Raw genomic sequence first — 19,524 nt, forward strand, 5'->3', positions numbered from 1 at the left:
CAAGTCAAAACCTAAAAAAATGTAAAACGTTTAAAGCTTCATCAGTCTGTAAAAACCAGTCTCCTCTGTCATCATTAACAGGGTCACTCCTGCAGAAATAAACAGACTCCATTCAGCGTTGCCATAAAAACTAAAGACTACCTGAGCAGAGCGAGGAGCGGGAGCACTCAGCGGACCCTAACAGCTTGCCAAATATTAATTTCCTGAACCTTCAAAGTTATCAGCTCACACATCTCTCCGAGGATCGCACTCCGCCACGAGCCACAGCAAAACCTGATGCTAATACTTTATTAACACACACACACAGGAGATAATACATTTACTCAGATTATTGATTCTCTGCTGTGTCTCTGCTCTTTTTCTGTTTCCGTCCCCTGCTCTTGTCCCCCAGCGTCTCCGTCTCCTCCAGCCATTACTGCAGTGTGACTAAAGGAGCCATAAAGTCCATTAACACTAACACGGACAGAAGGATGGAGCCTCAGGAGGACTCAATCTGGAGCTCATCAAAAGGTCCCTTATGCATGTATGCAACAGCACACACACACACACACACAGGCACCTACATGCAAACACATATGCCACCACACACCACCATGAACTATTCCTCATGGACTGTCATGGACATCTGCTGCAAATTGGCCTTTACTGCCTCTAGTGTACGTGTACTGTACATACATATACGTGTGTGTGTGTGTGTGTGTGTGTGTGCTCCTCTGGACGTCCTCTTTGTCCTTGAGCACTGATAATAATAATATTGTGTCCTCTCTGTGGTCAGTTTGTCCCAGAGGTAAAATATCCTGATGTGCATTTAGTATCCGACCAGAATGTGACTTCCATTGTTTCCATATTACTGATTATTATCTGGGCCGTAAGGTTAAAGTGAAAGTCTGGCATTACTCGACCTGGATCCTGGATCTCAGTGTTGGACACTGACGCACAGACACACCTTTTACAGCGGTATGTGAAAGCCGTTTTGTCAGTGGACGTCAGCGTCAAACTCCGATGCACAGAGGCATCCTTTGCAACGATATGAAACGCTGACAACCACCAGAGGTGTAAAGAGCATATAGACTAGAAACACAGAGATACAGCTAGCATGGCTCTGTCGAATAAAATCCACCGTTCTAGGAAAAACCACTGCTAATGAGTTGAGAAGAGCAGGGGATCGAGCACAGATCCTTGCAGTACACCAGTGGAAATAAAAGTGATACTTGGACTTGTGGTGGCCTAGAAATACTTAACCCTTAAGGTGAAGTTAAAAGCAAAACATGTTTACTAAAACCAAGCAACCCTGAATGTTCTCACTCTGGGGAGAAGTCTTTGAGCAGGGTGACCTGGGAAACATTTTGATGGGAAACATTGTGATGGTGAAACATTGTGATGGGAAACAAATGTCGTTGGCAGGAACAAGTTGTGGTAAAACGCCAAGTATTAAGATAAAATAAGTGCAAGTTCTGGGAAATGGCAGGAAATCACACACACACACACAGAAAGTTAGGTATGATGTTTATCTGAGGACAAGTTTAAGAATGTTCGGTGAACTGCTCTCGGGAGTTGTGTCACTGTTGCACTATTTAAAGTTGTATGTTGTGTCTTCAATAAATGTCCCGCAAGGCTGCAAGATCGACCCTGAGTCATACGAGTCTTTCCTCCACAGACTCTTCTTCTAGCCACGTCACTTTAAATGATCGCTATAACAGAGGTGCCTAGCTCCAATAAACCGGACGGAGGACTTGGTGTTCAGCCTCTTGTATGATTTCAGAGCGAGACTTCTCGTTAGAGGACACAAAACAAATTAAAACAAGTCTGTATTTTGTAACACTCATAAAAACAATCTGAGCCCGTCAGTGACAAAGACAAAAACTTTTAGTGGACGAACATTAAGGAGGCAGACCTGCTCTGAGTGGTTACACTGCCGCCAGTTTTGCCGCCGACGCTCTCTTTCAGTACTCGACCAGTTTAAACAACTGTCTCCCTCAGTCACTGAGACACCCAGACGGGGTTTACAGGGTCGTGGCATCTGATTCTGCAGCTTCATATAAGAAGATCCAGTTTTCTCATGTCTCACCTTCCTCTCACAAAATTCTAGCAAAGTGCTGTATTCTGTATTTTCCTGACAGCTGCTGCTTCAGTTTGAGACGCTGCTGAGTGAATTGTTGCCTGAAGCTCAGAGCGGCCCTGTGTTGGACATTTATTCAGTTTCACTACAGAGTAAGATTCATTTTCCTCTTTCAGGAACTTCTGTGAACTGATATCTGAACATGTGGATGTTTGTGTCAACAACACCTTTGTGGTTCGACCCGAGGTTTTATTAAGTACACAGTTTTTTAGGTTACAACAAATGATGAGAAGGATTTTCCAACTGTGAAACAGACGGAGACTTTACTCTGTTCTTCATGTCTCCCTATTGGCTTCACAGCCTCCTGTGGTCTTCACATTTACAAAGTCATGGTTCAGTCAACTGTCACACATCAGTTAAAATATTCAACACAATCACTAGGAAAGTGTTGGCAATTTATGTTTGGAGAACATTAGAGATGATGTATTCTACACTCCACATCTGGAGAGGTTCCCAACCAGAGTCACTGTTCTGAATCTGTTCAGAGGGCTGAAAAGGACTGTATGTGAAAACACCCATATGCCAGGGTCACACCACATGATATCAGCCCGATTATAGTCTGACGCAGCGACGCACGGGGCGGCATGGATCGTGAATTACAATCACGTGTCGTACACGATATCCATCGTTTCACCTTGTGTAGACGACAACCGACGCCACGTCTGGGATGCCTCACGACGTTCCAACAGAAAGTCTAATATGTTTGATTTTCTTTTTGTCTTCCGCGACTTCTCCCGTCACAGCCGTCACTTTGACCAATAGGAACACAGAGCGATCTGCTGCCGTGGAAACTGGTGGCGTTTTTTACGCTACTACAGTGACATTTCAGCTGGAACATGAACAGACACAGTGACTGAAATAATGATAATAAAAATAGGACAAGAATAACCCGATGACATCACTCACGTTGTGAAAGATGACCAGTGATAATTGGTGTGGACCATCGTGTAGTGTGTCATGTCTGTCGGCCAAGTCACGATTTTATGACTCCGCCATCACCTGATCTGACACAGTGACTGTGGGAACAGACAGTAATGTCGTGTAGTCTGAACGACGCATTAGACGCAGCGCTGACTTCTGAGAGACTGTGTGCACACAGCTGGGATTATTACAACGTGAATGTATTAAGAGTGTTGAAGATGATGGGTTAATGAAAATGTGACACACATCCTTAAGCTGTGAATCCTCCCAGTTTCTATCTTAAACATTCGAAGACTTGCTCCTTATGTTACCCTGACACTATCTGCTCAACGCCGACGACAACAGACACGTTCCAAGTGGTTCGTCCGCAGCCTCTCGCAGCCACAACATGGAGGTGACACCATGTTTCTTATCTCTCCAGAGAAAATGTCCTTTCCCAGGTGGACTCTCCCGAAGCTGTGAGACGGGAACAGCAGATGACCGTCATCAAATGCAGCAGCTCATCTCCTGGTGCTTCATCCCCAGACTTTATCACCTCATGACTAAAAGGAAACCGTTATTTGGGGTTATGGACAGCGGACATTTTGTGTGTTTCATCCTGACACTGTGTCTCATTAACAGTCGCGGTCACATCAGTCGGTGACCCTCGGCGGGAGCCACATCCCTCCTCCGTCATCACTCCTTTTCTCTCACTCTTCGCTCGGCGCTCTGTTTTCCTGACTTTAAATTCCTGCCAACCTGCAATCATCACCGTCAGGTACCGAATGTCATTCTACCCCACACTGCGCGCTGCACACATGCAACTACACACCAACTCACACAGACACAGGTGTCAGCTGGGAGAACTGGCAGCCATCACGTTGATAAGACTCCTCAGCGAGACACAATCCCTGTCGGCTGCCTCAGTCTCTCTGTCCTCCGAGTCCATCTCTGTCTCTGGAAACTTATTTGTTGTGTCACTGTGCTTTTGTCGCTGTTTTTAATGGAGAGGAAGAGCGATGTGTGGACGCCGCGGCGCTCTGTCACCTCTGACGGGAGGAAACTGACAGTGATTATTGTTGCTGTTTGTACAGTGAAACTCACTTTAGACAAACAAGATTTCTGCCACTGGAGATCAGCAGTTTATCTAGCGCCTGCTAACACGACGGGTTATATTATACAGGAAGTCGAGTGAGCTGCACACAAACAGCATGGAGCTGAGAGGAAGGTGGATTTCCTGTCTACATCTCAGGCTGGTGTTAAATTATATTTTGTATGAATAATTTGAATCTGCACAGTAACTAAAGCTGTCAGGTAAATGTGGGGCAGAGGTGCAAAGTAGCAAAAAATAAAAAGTGTACCAAAACTGTACTGAAGTACACCGCTCAAACAACTGAAGGGAACCCAGAATGGTCACAGTCTGAAGGGGGATTTATACCTGTGTGTCAGCTCGACGCCGTTGTGAGCATTCATACTTGTGCAGCGGTGTGTCTGTGTCACTCTGCAGTTACACCTCCAAAACACTAGTTGGCGGTGGGGTTTCTGTGAAGTGCTGTAAAGTTTAGTTGATTACATTTAGTTGATTACATTACACCAAGTCAGTTACAGTTCAGGGAGATCAATCCAGTGATTGTGAATCAGTTTCAGCTGCTTTGGGTCAAATCAAAGAGACAAACAGGAAATGGTTTTACATGTGGTGTCCACAGACAGTTGCTCTCTCCTTATCCTTCCTCACTGATTCTTCTCTAGTTTGGTCTTCTGCTAGTGTCCTTGGCACTACTGGTAGCATGAGGCCGTACCTGCAGCCCAATCAGGTTGATACCAGACACCAGGAGACCAGCCGTTACACGAGGAGAGCTGGACAGGGCCGTAGAAGGGCATCAACCCAGCAGCAGGACTGCTATCTGCTCCTTTGTGTGAGGAGGAACAGGAGGAGCACTGCCAGAGCCCTACAACATGACCTCCAGCAGGCTACTGGTGTGCATGTTTCTGACCACACTGTCAGAAACAGACTCCATGAGGGATGAGACAATGTGTCCCACAAAGTCGCCCCTCTGTGTGGATTCGACATCAAGGATGGTGGAGCCCATCCGTGAATAAAATCCGCCTGATTGTCAGCTGAGCTCAGGTGTCCAGAAGACAAACAGGAAGTGAGTTGAGTAAAGGAGGAGCTAAAGTCCAGAGGGAGTGAGAGCAAAACCAACTTGTTCCATAAGGTCAGATTATTTTTCTCTTCAGCAGAAACGTTCCCTGATGGTTTGTGTTATTGTTCACTGGCGCACAGTTAATATGGATTGTGTTGTTAATATGCTAACTGGCTAACTAGCATCAAGACGATCTTCCTGTTTCCCTTTTTAGAATGACTGTTACAGAAAACTGCCGTCTCCTGCTGTGGAGAGTTACTTCCTCTCACGTAGCCGCAGAATGGTCGTCGGCTGTAGTCTTTGCAGTGTATGTGCAACTTAAGGGCAAGACAAGTCAACGTCAGGCAACTCAGTAGAGGGCCTTCATCGCTGCGAGTTCTCTGAAGTTAGTTTGGAGCGTCTGGGCCGTAAGGTACCGAGTGAAGTAAGCCAGTACCAAGTGGTATCAGAGTCAAGTCAAATGACCTGACCTGCATTCGATCCTCTCTGTGCCGGGGGTCTGATCCCCGTCTGTCCCGACTCCCTGCTGGATCAGCAAACTGTTTCTGCCTTCTGTGGAGGCGGTGTGGTAAAGTAGAGCTTGGTGTGTTCAGTATACCCAGATGCCACCAAAATGTTCAGCGTGGTACAGTACACGCTGGCACATTCACCTTATGGACATCATGAAATCATGACCTGGGACCTGTTAGCTTTAGCCTCAGCCCATTGGCACTATGTCATTCCTGTTAGCTTTAGCCTCAGCTTGTAAGCATGATATTACAAGGTGCAAACTGTTAGCTTTTCTCCCAGTTCATTAGCACAATATCACAAGCTGTTAGCTTTAGCCTCAACCCATTAGCAGTATATCACGATGTGAGTAGCCTAATTTTGTTAGCACAAAATCATGACCTGGGACCTTTTAGCCTCAGCTTCAGCCCGTTAACATGAAAACACAACCTATTAACTTTAACTTTAGGCCATTAGCGCAATATCACAAGCTGTTAGCTTTAGCCTCAGCCTGTTAGCACTATATCATTCCTGTTAGCTTTAGCCTTAGTCTCTTAGCATGATAATAAGATCTGGGACCTGTTAGCTTAAGACTCATCCCCTTAGCACATTCACAGCCGGGTAACTGTTAGCCTTAGTCTCAGCCCGTTAGCATGATATCATGACCTATTAGCTTTAGCCTTAGTACATTAGCAAATATCCCGACCTAGTAGCCTTAGCCTAAATCTGTTAGCGTGATATTATAAGGTGCAAACGTTTAGTTTTTCTCTCACTTCATTAGCACAATAACACGAGCTGTTAGCTTTAGCCTCTGCCCAGTAGCAGAATATCACAATCTGAGTAGCCTGATTTTGTTAGCGTGAAATCATGACCTGTAACTTGTTAGTTTTAGCCTCAGTGTATTAGCATGATATCACAACCTGCAAGACATAGCCTTGATCTCAGTCTGTTAGCACAGCATCATGACCTGTTAGCTTTGGTGATAGCTTGTTAGCAGGATATCAGGATCTAAGTTGCCTCATTTCATTAGCATGAAATCATGACCTGGGACCTTTTAGCTTTAGCCTCAGTCCGTTAGCATGATACTGACCTGTTAGCTTTACCCTTAGCATGTTAGTCAATATTAAGTCAAACAATAATTAAGTTTGTGACGATACCCAGCCCATCACTGACAACGTACCGAGGGCCCTGCTCTGCAGCCACACCTGTATAAAACCAAAGCTTACACGTCGGCACACTGACTGCGGAGCATGACCTCAGATTCCTCTTTCAAACACAGGAGCCCAGTGTTAAACTGGGGGTATCAGAGCTTCTGTTTCCACTGAATGTTGATGAGTCCACAGACCGAACACGGACTGAATCCTCAACGACTTGCTCTGCTGCTGTGGAGATAATCTGGGGAAAATGCAACACAGCATCTTCGGAGCAGGAGAGTAAATATGGCTGATATGAAGCTTTATGCTGAAGCTAAAGAAGATATTCATGTCAAACGGCCTCTGCTGGAAACAAGTCATCTGTATTCAGCTGGACGGCTGTGTGGGGACGAGGGCCCGGAGTCGGACTGGAGACTGAACCGATGGTCTGAACACAAACATTCGGCTCCACAGGTGGTTGAGGCACCTGATTCTTATTCAGTCGTTTGAGTCATTGAGTCATTGGTTCATTATTGATAGTCAGATTAACAGCTATTAAAAGTTCCACAGTACAGTCTGAAAGATAAAGGTGCTGACTACAATCATATCGAGTTCTTTGGCTTGTCCCCAGAGGAGAACCTCTTTTGGTTCCTCATAGAACTTTTCACAAAGCAGAGTTAATTCTGACAGCTATTTTAGATTTAGTCTTGAGACAAAAATGTTTACTAGTTTTAGTCACATTTTTGTCATTTTTATACGTCATCGTTTTTGTCGATGACAATTCAAAACATTTTAGTTGACGAACATTAAAAATATTTTAGTCTACAAAAATAAAAAAAAACTTTTAGTTGTCATTTAGTCAATAAAAAATTCAAAACCTTTTAGTTGTCGAAAATTCAAAATGTTTTAGTCAACAAAAAAAAGTCAACAGAAACAGATGTCAACAGAAACAAAGTATGTTATTGGACAAAAAATTCAAACATTTTTGGCACAAAAAAATGTTTTAAATGTTTCAGACAATGAAAATTAAAAACATTGCAGCCAACGGAAACTCAAAGCATTTTAGTTGACGAAAACTAAAAACCTTTTCCTCAACAAAAATGTAAAACATTTTAGTCAAGGATAATTAAAAACATTTTGGTCGGCAAAAATTAAAAATGTTTTAGTCGATTAAAATCTGTGACATTTTGTGCAGACTATTAACTGGAGTTTCTCAGCCTGACACTTATGCTGCATTTGAATTTAATTACAAGCACAATGTCTGATCGTCCACCACAAACATTTTCATCACGTCTCAGAGAAAATAAAACATAATTCTCGTCATAGTTTTAATTAACACGTCTTGCCAGTACCCCCCCCATACACAAAGGTGCAAGGGCCCATTATCATTTTAATTATGATAATTATTATTATTATTATAAATGGTGATGCATGAATGTGTAAAATGGTATTTTACTGTTGAGGTGTGATTACTGAGAAGGATTCTGTATATTATTCTACACGCCTCGTGTTTTATGAGATCATCATATGTTTGGTGTTTAAAATGTTAATCTGTAAAGAGTAAAAATATTCCTCCCTGAAATGTAAAGCAGAAATATAAAGTACCATAAAATGAAAATACTCAAGCTAAGAAAAAAGTACCTCAGACCTCTACCTCAGTATAGTACCTGACAAAAAGCTGCAGGAATAAGTGAAGGAGAAGAAGAAACCTGCAGCATCACGGCTGCAGACGATCAGGTTCGTCACGTCAGGCCCTGAGTCGTATTTATTGGTATTTCTACTGAGCTTTTATTTTCAGATCCATCTCTATCCTGAGTAAAACCACGTTTAAATGATCATTAATCAGCAGCGTTTGGGTTTTACTCTGACAGCTGTTTTACAGAGCGCCCGCCTGTAATCTGTTTTTCATTGTATGACAATCGATCGTGTCTCTCTATCACTCCTCGCTGCTGTCATCTGTCCTGTGTTTCAACACTTCACCATCGTCTGAGTGTTTCTGAGAGCCGCTTTAACATGTACAGCTGATGTGATGTGACGGAGAGCTGTCTCCTCTAACAGCTTGATCGATGCCACCAGAACAAGTTGTAAATGTGTGTGTGACAACCTGCCGGGACCAACTCCAGATTCACTATTATCACAAACACCTTTATGCACTCAACAATAATAAATCTCACCTATTCTGCACCCGTGTGCTCGCTCATACAGAAACACCTGCATATATGGTCGACACATCCACGGCTGTCACCTGGCCCGATCATTCAGAGCTGAAGCCCCAAAGATTCTGTCCAACCTGTGGGGCTTTTTGGGACCCGTCAGGTCGGGTTAAGATTGAGGACTCTAGCCTGCGTGCAAACAGTAACGGACACTGTGTGAGAGGCAGGGTTCACCCTGGACAGGTCACCAGACTATCACAGGACTGACACATAGAGACAGACAACCATTCATACTCACATTCACACCTACGGACAATTTAGAGTCACCAATTAACCTGCATGTCTTTGGACTGTGGGAGGAAGCTGGAGCACCTGGAGGAAACCCACGCTGACACAGGGAGAACATGTCAGAGCACCTGGAGGAAACCCACGCTGACACGGGGAGAACATGTCAGAGCACCTGGAGGAAATCCACGCTGACACAGGGAGAACATGTCAGAGCACCTGGAGGAAACCCACGCTGACACAGGGAGAACATGTCAGAGCACCTGGAGGAAACCCACGCTGACACAGGGAGAACATGTCAGAGCACAGAAGGGCTCCCCCACCCTGGGTTCAAACCATGATCCCTCTTGCGACAATGCTAACCACTGCACCACCGTGCCGGGTCAGCATTTTATTTGTTGTTGTTTTATTGTGTCATTTTGTAATACATGTTGTATTTGTTGCATTTTAATGCATTATGTTTGGCTGCTGCCTCGGCCTGGTCTCTCAATCTCAGCGGTACATCTTGGTTAAAATAAGTGAAATAAAAAACATTCATACAGTTGTTATTATTATTAATGATGACATTCAGATACTTTTATATTGGTTAATTTCTTCATGACAAGCTGTCTGTAAACGTCCAAAACTGATGCAGGAGGGTACCTAGCACTTCATATCTGGCAGTATCTGACTATTACGAATGAGAACGTGTTGGTGAGACCCACTTGAGATTGATTCAGGGTTGTCCAGGTCACTCGGGCCTGCTTAAGTAACGTATAAATGAGGCTGTTGGTCTCTGCTTTATCTGTAGTGGCGTTTCTTTGGTGCTAACAGGTTTACACAGCTGACATCCCGCGGAGAAGAAGGCTGAAAAGACGACTGACAACGAGGGAGAGGAAGATTGAGGAGGTTTGATGAGCTACTGTCAGCAGGAGATTGTGTTTGGCTTAGATCACCGTGTGTGTGTGTGGGTGTGTTTGTGTGTGTGTGCACGTATGATTTTGTTCATTCCCTCTCTCCTCTATGAGCTCATGCCAAAATAAGCTCATTACCATCACAGGAGCCAAGGCTGGAATTCAGAAATTCATTAGCTCAACGATTTGCATAGTCTCGCTTTCCTCTGCAACTGTGTGTGTGTGTGTGTTCCCCTGTTATATATATGTGTGTGTGTGTGTGTGTGTGTGTGTGTTGGCACAGCTCGCTGCAGGCACTCAAACCCACTCCTACCTGCTACTCTGTCATGGTTTCTCTTCCCCTTGTGTGGTTGAATTAAAATGTTCCCCCTCGCTCTGCTGAAGGTTTGAGCTCCAGCGCGATTCATGTTCAAAGAAACTCCAGTCTGAGAAGCAGAGACTGACAATTACTGCAACAAAGGCATGACCGACAGGGAGAGAAGCTTTAATTGAGTTAAAATTGAGTTTCTGAATAGATCATTGTGTTAATTTTAGAATAAATACAGTTCTTTGCTAGCAGGGTGCACTCCAGCTCAGGAGAGGGGAGATATGAAATCTTTCTCATGGCCCTTTTTTTCTGCTCTTTCATTTCTCTTCCAGCGGCGTACTCATTTTCTGTCCCATGCTTATCTGTGATAATGCCATGATCTATGCTTCGCCTGAGGTACAATATCAAAGATTCAGCAAAGAGAAATCTGCAGCACTATGCGTCCTGGGTTACACAGAGCAGGAGTTTGTTTTCATCACTTTATCAATAAATGGCCCGGCTGTGAAAAGTCTGGCTGAAGATGAAGAGTTTGAATCAGCCACTGTTGAGTCAAACTTTTTAATTCATCTGGTCCACACAGAGGCCTGCGCAACGCAGCAAGCTCAACAAACCCAGGATTTCTTTAGGTTATCTGGTTTCACTGATTCAAACAGCAGCCACGTGGATAACTGGTACACCCCTCACTGAGGTGACGTCTCCAACCAAAAATTCAAAACTGTTCAGTTCAACATCAGGTCTGACAAAGAAAAACATCAAGTCCTCATTTTTAAGAAGCAAGAAACCAGAAAATGTTTTGCTCTTTGGATTAAACTAGAATCACTGCCTCACGGTTGTATGACTCCGCCCACCAGTCCACCCTGTGGTTGTATGACTCCGCCCACCAGTCCACCCTGTGGTTGTATGACTCCGCCCATCAGTCCACCCTGTGGTTGTATGACTCCGCCCATCAGTCCACCCTGTGGTTGTATGACTCCGCCCACCAGTCCAGTGTCTCTGACAGTCTCCATCCATGTCAGTGAAAACATGGATGCTTCACACACAGAAGATCTATACAATCAGCACAGTTTCAAGATTAGAGTCACCAGTTCAGTATCTGACCAAATGTCTCCTCTTCTGTTCCTGAGATATGACGTTAAAACATGATGATGTCACAGTCAAGCTGACCTTTGACCTTTTGACCTTCATTATTTTATCCTGTTAGACATTTGTGTCAAGTTTTGTCATATTAAGCGTATGAATTCTTGAGTTATGTTGTGTGAGGTCACACTGACTTTTGACCACCAAATTCTGACAGTTCATCTTTGATTAGAATGAACATTTGTGCCAAATTTGAGGTATTTCCCCCAAGGCCTTCTTGAGATATCATGTTCACCAGGATGAAAAGGTCAAGGTCACAGTGACCTTGACCTTTGACCAACAAATTCCAATCAGATCACTCTTGAGTCCAAGTGGACGTTTGTGCTGAATTTAAAGAAATTCTGTTGAGGCGTTCTTGAGATATTGTGTTCAGTATAAGACAGACAATGTCACAATGACCTTAACCTCCAAAATCTTAACAACTTGTTGGTGAATCCAAGTGGACGTTTGTGCTGAAGTTAAAGAAATTTGCTCAAGGTTGTCTTGAGATCATGAGACAGCTGCACCAAATTTTTCGGTTCTTTGAGACCGACTGGATGTTGTGCCACATTTGAAGAACATCTCTAGAGTTGTTTTCATATATCACATTCAAAAAAATTAGACAGATGAGTCACAGTGACCTTTACCTTTAGCCACAAAAAATCTTGTCAGTTAATCACTGAGTCCTAATGGATGTTTGTGCCCAATTTGGGGAAGTTCTGTTAAGGTGTTTCTAAGATATCATAGTCACAAAAATGAAGCAGATGAGGTCACAGTGACCTTAACCTTCGACCTGTGACGACCAAAATGTAATCAGTTCATTGTTGAGTCCATGTGGATGTTTGTGCCAAATATGTTAGTGCAAAGCTATTGCCAGCATGAAGGCATATAAAGTGAGAAAAAACGACGGTGGTCAGGTGGGAGACGGGTCAAACAGACATGGACTTTAAACCAGGAGAACCCTGTTTGTGTCCCGTGTGAAATCAAAGTCGACATAGTCACGTAACTTTCTGTAAGTTTACATCACTCACATTGTGTTTATAGTTATTTTAACCAAAACCACAATCTTTTCTGTACCCTAGCCTTGCATTTTCTTTCTCTAAATCTAACCATGCTGCCGTCATTCGTAAAAGACTTTGTATTCAGATTATTTTGGTGTTGCCAGCACGTAATTTTAACACATTTCTTGCCATCACGTAATGTGTTGTTAAGATGTTGAGTCCATTTCACATATTTCTGTGAGACGATTGGTTCGTTGCAAATATGATGGAGCACTTTTCCCTGAACGTGACCTTTGGTTCTAACTAATGAACAGGGAAAAAATCACAGACTGAAGAAGGATGAGTGTTTGATGAGGGGCGGAGGGATACGTCCTGGCAGTTGCATGAAGGTTTGTTGCAGAGAGCAATAAACATGCACACAATTAACTGTGGTGGGGTGTTTGTTGTCATGGAGGTTAAACCCCGACCTGACACCTGACATGGGGACAAACAGGAAAGCCTCCGCTAATGAGGAGAAAGGAGGGTTTATGCAAATAATTTATGTCTCCTTCTGAAAAAGACAGAGAAATATTTTTCAATTAGCAGGACCGCACAAAGCGACTTCCTGCCACTCACACCAACCTTTAAACACACACACGATGTACAACAGCCGTGCACGTGTCACACACACTTTATTTGTATTTGGCTGAAGATTAAACCATTCTGTCCACAGACACATGGACAGTGTCCTCTGAATGTCCCTGAATGTCTCAGGTGGAGTTCAGTTTGATTTATTAAACGTGACTGAATGTAATTCAGCTGTTACACGTCTCAGTCCCTACGACTACTGCTACTACTGCTATGGAAAGCCCTTTGAGCATTAATTAGAAATCCTTGATATCAAACGTAAGTGTCCTCATATAGTTCGGTCTTTGGCAGCACTAGTTCGCCATTTTGTTGTACTAGTTGGTCAAAACCTCGTACTAGTTACGCTTTTTCAGCAACTAGAGACACTTTTGGCCGACTAGTTCGGACAAAAGTGTCTCTAGTTGAGCCAATCGCCGCACTAGTAGCCCCAAAGTCCCAACTAGTTTGCTTTTTTGCGCACTAGTCGATGACCAGACCAACTAGTAAAGCTCAAAGTCTTACTAGTTAACTAGCACGCTGAAAAAATGCCAACATGTTAACTAGTCGAGTGCAAATTTACCTCACTAGTTAACTAGTAAAGCTCAAAATACTCACTAGTAACACTAGTTGCGCTAAATGCTAATCAGGAGGCGGGACAGGGGGCATGAATATTTTGTTGAATTAGTAAGAGGAAAATGACGACTAGTGCGCCAAAAATGCCAAGTAGTTTGACAAAAAGCCCAATATGTTAAACAAAAGCCTCACTATTTGCGCACGGTCGCTTATTAGTGCAGTATGAAGCTCAAAGGCAAAGGCAAATTTGCACTTGACTAGTTAACATGTCGTCATTTTTTTAGTTAACTAGAAAGACTTTGAGCTTTACTAGTTGGGTCCAGTCATCCACTAGTTCGCAAAAAAGTGAACTAGTTGGTGTTACTAGTGTGGCACTCAGCTCAACTAGTACAGTTTTTGTCCCCACTAGTCGGCCAAAAGTGCCTCTAGTTGCTGAAAAAGCGTAACTAGTACGAGGTTTTGTTCAACTAGTACAGCAAAATGGCGAACTAGTGCTGCCAAAGACCGAACTAGTTGAGGACACTTTCGTTTGATATCAAGGATATCTAATTAATGCTCAGAGGGCTTTCCATACATTATTACTACTACTACTACTGTTACTACTGCTACTCCTACTCCATAAAGTAACATCAGCCTTCAGTTAGTTCCACCCCCCCCCCCCCCCCCCTCCCCCACTGGAGGGCGGGCCCTGATGCAGCCACAATGTTTGTAATTGGATGAAAGTTTTCTGTTACACAGGAAACAGGAACACAGAACTGATATTGTTTCTCTTCTTGTTGGATTTTTAGATGACACTGATAAGAAAATATGAGACAAACGTTTATTGGCTGATATTAAAACTCTGATATTAGCTTCTTATTCACAGTGATGGATTATTAATAGTCAGTGACGTTTTTATCATGATTGATTATTATTGTTTACATCAGGGTGAAGGATCAGTATTTATTATTGATTAACAGTCTTCAGAGCTGCAGCTCATTATTGTAAAACTTCCCTGCTGTTCAAACATGTTTAACAAGTTCAGTTTGAAAACGGATCCTCAGCAGACTGAATCAGTGTCTGTTAATCCAGATACATTCACAAATGCTGGACAAGTACCAGTCTTCTCTCTCTCTCTCTCTCTTTTTATTGTTGTTTATTTTGTTTTGTTTTTTACTCCTCCTTTTGTTTCAAGGAAACGAAGAAATCTTTATTATATAAAGAAAAAACTGTAGGTCATTCAGTCTTTCATTACACTATCTACAGTCCCTGACAAAAGTCTTGTCGCTTATCCTAGTTGTAGGAACAACAAATAATAACCTGACTTGTAGTTGATCAATTGGAATCAGAAATAGCTTATATGAAAGGCAAAGGCCTTTAGATTATGCTTATTATACCAAAATAAAGTTGTGTATCATTCATTGAGTTTTATCATTTAATTAGGACAGAAAGGCCAGATCTTGCTTGGACAAAAGTCTTGTCGTGTCTTTAAACGATTCAACCAATCACAGATTAGAGCTCCACCTGTGACAAATACTGTAATTAACACTTTCCCAGGTGTGTATAAAAAGAACCCCAGCACACCAGACCTTCATGTGAAGTGCAACCTGACCGCTGACAACATGCCAAAGATTCAACCACAGACCAAAGTGCTGATCATCAAGAGCCTGAAGACCAAGTCTGCTGCTGAGGTGCCAGACATCTTCAGTGTATCCAAACGTCAAGTGGAGAGGATAAAAAAAAGATTTGAAGAAACTGGTGACGTTCATGACAAGCCCAGGTCAGGCAGACCCCGTAAGACAACTGTTAGAGAGGACCGTTTGTTGCTTCGGCAGTCCAGGGCCAGCCCTTTTTCAACTGCAGCAGAGCAACATCAGAACTGGTCACCAGAAACCCCTGTATCTGCCAGAACAGTTTGTCGAATTCTCTCACACAATGGTCTCCATGGCCGAATTACTGCTCACAAACCAGCATTAAACAGAAGACAACAAAAGAATCGTGCTGCATTTGCCAAGGCCCACAGCGTGCAGAAAGGATGGACAGTGGAAAAGTGGCAGAAGGTTGATTTTTCTGATGAATCATCCATTGAACTGCATCCCAATCGCCGCAAATACTGCAGAAGACCTGTTGGAACCCACATGGACCCAAGATTCACCCAGAAAACACTCAAGTTTGGTGGAGGAAAAATCATGGTTTGGGGTTACATCCAGTATGGGGGTGTGCGAGAGACCTGCAGAGTGGATGGCAACATCAACAGCCTGAAGTATCAAGAGGTTCTCGCTGCCCATTACATTCCAAGCCACAAGAGAGGGCAAATTCTTCAGCAGGACGGTGCTCCTTCTCATACTTCAGCCTCCACATCAAAGTTCCTGAAAGTGAAGAAGGTCAAGGTGCTCCAGGATTGGCCAGCCCAATCACCAGACATGAACATTATTGAGCATGTCTGGGGTAAGATGAAGGAGGAGGCTTGGAAGATGAAACCAAAGAATCTTGATGAACTCTGGGAGTCCTGCAAGACTGCTTTCTTTGCCATTCCAGATGACCTCATCAATAAGTTATTTGAGTCATTGCCGAGACGTATGGATGCAGTCCTCCAAGCTCATGGGAGTCATACACGATATTAATTCTTTTTCCCAAGGCACCATGACTTTATGTTCTGATGTTATTGGAGCATGTTTGTGTATTCAAAATAAAGTATCATTTCTACAGTACATTATTTTTGTATGCGACAAGACTTTTGTCCAAGTAAGATCTGACCTTTCTGTCCTAATTAAATGATAAAATTCAGTGAATGATGCACAACTTTATTTTGGTATAATAAGCATAATCTAGAGGCCTTTGCCTTTCATATAAGCCATTTCTGATTCCAATTGATCAACTACAAGTCAAGTTATTATTTGTTGTTCCTACAACTTGGATAAGCAACAAGACTTTTGTCAGGGACTGTATATATTATCTACAGATTTCTCCTTCAGACAGCTGGATTTATTCTAGTTACTCACCAGAAACTACATTTTAGAGATCACACTGAACACATCATGAGAACCTTATAATTAACCTTCGCCTAATACTTATTTTTACTGAATAGAGCTTAAATGCATCATAACATAATTTCATGTAACCTCCATGAGCAGTCACTTCCAGCAACAAACAGGACAAACATATTGTCACCTTTATCGCCCATGATGAGTTTGCACCCCTGGTAGCAGTAGCAGTAATAGTAGTAGTAGTAGTAGCAGTAGTTAGTCGTTGCAGTAATAGTAGCAGTAGTAGTAGCAGTAGTTAGTCGTTGCAGTAATAGTAGTAGTAGCAGTAGCAGTAGTTAGTCGTTGCAGTAATAGTAGCAGTAGCAGTAGCAGTAGTTAGTCGTTGCAGTAATAGTAGTAGTAGTAGTAGCAGTAGTTAGTCGTTGCAGTAATAGTAGTAGTAGTAGTAGCAGTAGTTAGTCGTTGCAGTAATAGTAGCAGTAGCAGTAGCAGTAGTTAGTCGTTGCAGTAATAGTAGTAGTAGTAGTAGCAGTAGTTAGTCGTTGCAGTAATAGTAGTAGTAGCAGTAGCAGTAGTTAGTCGTTGCAGTAATAGTAGTAGTAGCAGTAGCAGTAGTTAGTCGTTGCAGTAATAGTAGTAGTAGTAGTAGCAGTAATTAGTCGTTGCAGTAATAGTAGCAGTAGCAGTAGTTAGTCGTTGCAGTAATAGTAGTAGTAGTAGTAGCAGTAGCAGTAGTTAGTCGTTGCAGTAATAGTAGTAGTAGCAGTAGCAGTAGTTAGTCGTTGCAGTAATAGTAGTAGTAGTAGTAGCAGTAATTAGTCGTTGCAGTAATAGTAGCAGTAGCAGTAGTTAGTCGTTGCAGTAATAGTAGCAGTAGCAGTAGCAGTAGTTAGTCGTTGCAGTAATAGTAGTAGTAGTAGTAGCAGTAGTTAGTCGTTGCAGTAATAGTAGTAGTAGCAGTAGCAGTAGTTAGTCGTTGCAGTAATAGTAGTAGTAGCAGTAGCAGTAGTTAGTCGTTGCAGTAATAGTAGTAGTAGTAGTAGCAGTAATTAGTCGTTGCAGTAATAGTAGCAGTAGCAGTAGTTAGTCGTTGCAGTAATAGTAGTAGTAGTAGTAGCAGTAATTAGTCGTTGCAGTAATAGTAGTAGTAGCAGTAGCAGTAGTTAGTTGTTGCAGTAATAGTAGTAGTAGTAGCAGTAGCAGTAGTTAGTCGTTGCAGTAATAGTAGTAGCAGTAGCAGTAGTTAGTCGTTGCAGTAATAGTAGTAGTAGCAGTAGCAGTAGTTAGTCATTGCAGTAGTTAGTAGTAGTAGCAGTAGCAGTAATAGTAGTAGTAGTAGCAGTAGCAGTAATAGTAGCAGTAGCATTGACTGCTCCTTTTTAATTTGTAGCAATAGATTTAAATTCATCATAAGGGAACATATTTTGTGTAATGTCAGACAGGTTTTTCTTTATGATACATTTTAAAAACGTTTGTTCAAACTTCTCAAAGAAATTCAGTTTTTATGATTTCAGAACTGTGTTTCAGTCTAAATAAATGTACACTTTATGCTTCCTCAGTGTTTGGTTTGCCCAGGATATGAATCTATATGAATATAATAAAGTGGACAGTGGAGACAGTCCTGTCCAGTCCTCACTCACACACACTGAGCGCCACTGACTGGTATTAAAAATAAAAGCACAGCCCTTTGTGTTTTGCCTCTCAGTGTTGTGACAGAATGACACAATATTTTGGGGGAACAGTCATTGTGTGTGTCACTGCATTCTGTTCACTGAAAGCTAATGGATCTGTCAAAAAATGGCAAGGTTATAAAAACATCTTCTAAAGGTTCAACTGACTGTAAACTCCACGCCGCTGAATCATCCCGAGTCGCCTGAAGCTTGATGTGAACGTGTCTACGTGAGATTTCAAGGAGAACTCCACAGAGTTTCCATCTCAGCAGGCGTGTCATGTGTTTTTAATAGTATCATAAAGCCGTCAGTGTCTCCAGAGGGCGTCGCCGTGTGAAGTCTGACAAATATCCTCGAGTGATGTCACTTGAGTCAGCGGTGGCTGAAGACTACTAAGTTTGAAAAGTGAAAAACATCTGGAGGTGAGCAGTTAGAAAGAAGTGCTTCTCATCTCTGCTGCAGGATACATTAGCTGCTGCGAACACAAAACACCACCCAACCGTCAGAGAGAGAGGTGCATTGTGGGTAATGTAGGTGAAGATGGTGTGGAATAAAAAAAACGATTTCTCTGATTCTGCCACATCGATTTCTTCCTTCATTTAGTAGGGATGCGCCGATGGTGAAATTCTGGGCCAATAACGATGTTTGTTTTTTTGTTGTTGTTTTTGTTGTTATGTATAGCCCTGTTGTAGCAGGGGAACAAAAACATCTTCCCAGGACGCCGTCAGGACGAAAGGGCGCAGGAATCTCACTGTGCATGCGTCAGAGGATGCAGCCTGATGTTTCCTCTGATACTGTTACATTATGAACAACAAATCTGTGACATAAACAGGAAGAGAACTAGTTAATGTTAGCTGTTAGCAGCTAGTTCACATTAGCTGTTAGTTGTTAGCATCTACTTGACGTTAGCCGTTAGTAGCTAAGTGGTGTTAGCTGTTGGTGTTAAAAGCTAGTTTATGTTAGGTGTTAGTTGTTAGCAGCTAGTAGACATTCACTGTCAGATGTTCAGATGTTAAAAGCTAGCTAATGTTAGCTGTTAGCATCCTGTGGCTGAAACTAACAGCTCACGGAGATTACATTAACTAATGTAATCTCCGTGAGCTGTTAGTTTCAGCCACAGGATGCTAACAGCTAACATTAGCTGATAGCTGTTAGCATCCTGTGGCTGAAAC

This window comes from Epinephelus lanceolatus, chromosome 19 (genome assembly GCF_041903045.1).
Source record: "Epinephelus lanceolatus isolate andai-2023 chromosome 19, ASM4190304v1, whole genome shotgun sequence".
Lineage (NCBI taxonomy): Eukaryota > Metazoa > Chordata > Actinopteri > Perciformes > Serranidae > Epinephelus > Epinephelus lanceolatus.